The 4,489-nt window shown below is 33.3% G+C and overlaps 1 long non-coding RNA gene and 1 pseudogene across 1 annotated transcript; both read right to left on the bottom strand.

Moving 5' to 3' along the window:
* Positions 1-500: 500 nt before the first annotated feature.
* LOC120256763 lies at positions 501-2,442 on the bottom strand (annotated as a pseudogene).
* A 1,072-nt stretch (positions 2,443-3,514) lies between these two features.
* LOC120256764 lies at positions 3,515-4,086 on the bottom strand. The gene is made up of 3 exons (XR_005535406.1): positions 4,064-4,086; positions 3,821-3,950; positions 3,515-3,593 (listed from the first exon to the last, which is right to left on the bottom strand). It is a non-coding gene; the product is annotated as an uncharacterized LOC120256764 (long non-coding RNA).
* Positions 4,087-4,489: the final 403 nt, after the last annotated feature.

Genomic DNA, 4,489 nt, shown 5'->3' with positions numbered 1-4,489 from the left:
ACATCCCAGTGGTTGGTATCTTCTGTATCCTCTTTTTCTTTAATATGAAGTGTTTATCCACCTTTTTCGATAAAAAAATAAAAAAATAAAAAAATATTCACGGTATAGTTTTTGTATCCGAAACTTTTTGTCATAATTAATTTGATTAAAGGACTGATGAGTCATGTCGATGTGATCGAAGGACTTTTCCAAAAAGTGAGACAAAGCTAATTACTAATTATATGCTTTTGGTCACTTTTTTTTTATAAGATAATATGAATGGCATAAAAGCACGCAAAGTTGCTTTCAGTTTAAAATCTTTTTTATTGTTAAAAAAAAATGAAAATAAATCATGTGTGTGTCGATACAAGCACACAGTTAACAAGAAGTCCTTTTTGTGTGAATCTTAAAAGAAATCACTTAAATTAAAATAATAATAAACAAATTTTTAATTAAAAAGGATTTGTGAAATGACTGGAAACAAAAATGAAATCAATGGGAAAAAAAAATGACTATTATTCAATTGCTGCTAATGCAATGTATGCAGAAATTTCTTGTATTTATTGTTTCAAGATTTCAGCACATTTAGGCATACAATTAACAAAAATAAATGAAAAATGCTTGAAAAACTTACAATTCAGACTTATTTCTTTCTTAATTAATTAGTTTTTTTTGCTTCTTTCTATTGACCTGCAGTTTCCTCCTTGAGAAGATCATAGAAAATCATAGGCCTCTTGAAGCTTCTACTGCATATTGCCTATTAAAAAAAATTATCATAACTTGTTATTATTACTGATCAATTTACCAAATTCTCATTCAATTCATTAGTTACTTAAATAAAAAGTTTCGGTTTCTTAGCTTATGTTACCTGCAACCGATAAGCCAAATGCAGTAAGGTTGCTTCCGACCATGGCCTTCCGATGAACTGAATACTGATTGGCATTCCACCTCTATCACATCCAACCTACGATACATTATCGGTTTTAGTATTTAGATTAATCTTTCCATCTAAAGATATATATATATATATATATATACACGTTTATTTTACCATTACAGTAATTGCAGGCAACCCGAGAAAATTTCCGGCTATCATGAACCTTACTAATGCAGCTGAAACAATCAGGCACTATATTCAGTTTTTGTCGTTGATGAATTGGCAATTGAAAGGTTTGAGGTTTTGTAAATTAGTACCTCCATTGATGTAATCAAGCTCTCCGGTTTTGAATGTATCTCTTTGCAATGGATGTCACGGTAACACTGTGAAAATGAGAACAATAAGGTTCACAATATGTTTGATTTCAGAAATTTATGTGAGAAATCAGAGTTCGAGGTCAATACCCGGTTGTTGGTGTGACGATAACATCAGCATGTTTGAAAATTTCCTTGTGAAAATACATTTGCCGGTTTCTGAAAATGCACAGTGGTTTGTTAATGAAGTCACTGTAATTTGTATGAATGAATTGCAAATTAATAACTACCTGATCTTTTTGAGCATTCAGATACTCTCTGCTGTGAAAAGACCGATAAACTTGATGTGCAACTCTTACATCCATCCCATATCGGCAAAGTTTCTAGAAAAATGTACGATGATTCACATAATGAAACTCATAACGATGAACTTCATGGGACTACTTACATTTTTGCCAAATGCGGTGCTAGTGAAGCATTGCATTCTGATGCAATGGTTACATAATGAGCCAGACGCATCTCTTCGATTTCTGGTAAAGTCACTTCCACTGTCTGTGAGGAATAAAAGCATGAAATTTCTGCAAAGTATTTGTGATGATAAAAAAATGCATGTCAAAATGTTATACCTCCCAACCATAATGGTTTGCAGTAAGCATATCAAAACATGTTACATAAGAGGTTCGAACCTCATCGGCAGAGTCATTAAACCACTACATTGTTTTAAAAAATGAAGTCTCGAATAAGAGGATTACTGTCAGTAATCAATGTAGATATATTAACAAGACAAACCTTTTCGTATTTGGCTAATTTGATGTTGCCAATTGGATTTGTAATTGCTAGCAGTGGAAGGTTTGTTGCTGGCTATCAAGTTATCAGTAAAAAAATATAATAAAAAAAAAACCTCAATAAACTTGAGAGAAATAGAACAGTGATTTAAGTTTACCACTAAAGAAGGTGTAGGTTGTCTCACTTGGAGGTCCCCAGAAATAGCTGCATAACTAAGGATGAAAGAAAACAACATCTTCAGCATCTAGTAGCATTGACTCTATATGTTGCAGCGAAATAAGTGTATTAGCATTAGTAAAAATAATACGCAATGAGAGCATCTTCGACTGTTCCTGCCAAAACCCCAGCCATTCCAACGGTCCAATTTAAAGGGAAGAATGCTGAAATAATGATAGAATTGCAGATATAAATCCAAATAGAAATTAATTTCTTGTTAGTAAAAATGATGGTAGAGATAATGGAGATCAAGCTACCCCGCATGAGATACACGACCAAAAGTTGGCTTGAAACCAACAACTCCACATAAAAAGCCGGTATTCTGAGCGGATCCTAGACAAGGAGGTGAAAAGAATTCAAGCATCTTATTTATACAATGTTATGAAGGAGGATAAGACATAGGATTTATTGTTTCTCTAATAAGGAATGCACAAATCCACTCAATTCAGAGATGCTTGGAGTTTTTGGATTTAGCTTTCCAATTTAAATTTTTTTTCTCTTTAGAGAAACTACAATCCTAGAAATGAATTGCTGTCTTTATTCATTCTATTCTGTGGTTCTTCCACATTAATTGAAATTTCAGTATGATGATCAGAAATTATACGTAGTCAGACTAAAACCTAAAGCTGGCATTCATTGTTTATGATTTCTTTGTATCATGAATCACATTAATAGACTTTTTCTAATTCAAGAAGTAGCATTAGCACACTAGTTCTTCTCTGAATGTAAAATAATGAAGTTTCGGGACCAGCTTGTTGCATTAATGTCAAAGATAGGTAGCAATGATAAAGCAATGATAAATGCTATGTGTTCTAAATTGCCGCAAAAGTTGGTGACCATGAGAGTTTCCAATCAAAGATATATATCAACACTTTTCCTAATCAATTAACTAAACATATTAATGTGTGAATTTCCTTACCTCCTCCATCGACACCAAGTGCAATAGGACATAATCCAGCAGAAACCACAGCAGCTGAGCCACTTGAGGAACCTCCGGAAATCTTCTTAATATCATAAGGTTTTCTCACAGCCCTGTTATGTGTCTAAGACAAAAATTAAATAATATGTAACTTCAATTAGGTAAAGATAAATTGCTTGATACCCGTAATGAGGAGTTGATCCCACTTGTTCCAGCTCAATCTCATGCATGTTTTGTCTTCCCGACAAAGAATTTGCACCACATGATCTTAATTGCTTCACAATGTGTGCATCTTCTATTGAAAATCTAAATTTGTGGTACCATAGTTCCTCCTGAAACAATTACCATTCTTCAGATCAAAAAGCAGCTACAAAAAGTAGAAAAATTGAATGAAATAAGTATTAAGAACCCAAAAGTAGAATACCAGTAGTTGGATAAGACATGCAATCAATCTCATCTTTAACAGCAACCAGCACTCCATCAAGAACCGAAATTGGAGTACCTGTTAAAAGATAAGATCTCAACCACTTTTCCTGTTTTCTTGTAATATAGAGCATTGGTAGTTAGAGGTGTCGGTTTCATGCATTCTTAGAAATGAAGTTATGAAACAAGTGAGTCATGCCTTCTAAAAGTTCCATTAGTTAGTCATGGCAAAGGTTTGGCATAAATTTAATGACAATAAGAAATTTATTATTGATTGAATAACAGTAAAAAGATGAGATAAACTACCATTTTCGTATCGGAGTGTTGATTCTTTCGCCTGTCTTAGAATATCTTCAGGATTATAATTGATGAAAAATGACATATTAATGTGAGGCTCGGAAGACTCCTTAACTGCAGCTAAGAATCTCATTGCTACCTGTAATTTTAAGCTTCTAAAAAAGTAAAAGCTATGAAAGAAAAAATAGAAGAAATACTAAAGAAAATTTTGAACTTTTCATGATGAAATGAATCGAGAAATTCATTGTATACCAAATGAGGAGTTGTCTGCCGAGGCTATAGGCTCTCGGTAATCAATATTGTCCATCGCCGGAAATCAGAATCGGAATTAGAATTGACAGCAAAACTCTGCATCTTTAGGAAGACAATCCACAGCCTCCTGAACTCGTTCAGTAGATGATGAACCTGGTTTCATGTTATAGACTTGTTGCTCCTCATAGTCTTCTGGATAACGCCTCAAGGTAAATCCAAAGCAAATGATATTTATGAGCACGATAGTTTCAAATTTGAGAAAAAAAAACAACAATAAGGAAATCAAACCTTCTGAAACATGAGGTTGGTGTGTGAGAGTGGTGGTTCTGATATTTCATGCAAATGATACAAACTGCAGCAGTTTGGATGTTACAGTAAACAAAAATCTCTTAAATTCACAATCAAAATTTTTCTTGGAACTTTTTG

This window comes from Dioscorea cayenensis, unplaced genomic scaffold, assembly GCF_009730915.1.
Source record: "Dioscorea cayenensis subsp. rotundata cultivar TDr96_F1 unplaced genomic scaffold, TDr96_F1_v2_PseudoChromosome.rev07_lg8_w22 25.fasta BLBR01001631.1, whole genome shotgun sequence".
Taxonomy (NCBI): Eukaryota; Viridiplantae; Streptophyta; class Magnoliopsida; order Dioscoreales; family Dioscoreaceae; genus Dioscorea; species Dioscorea cayenensis.
The sequence above is the reverse complement of the archived record's forward strand: the minus strand, read 5'-3'. Positions and strand labels throughout refer to the sequence as shown.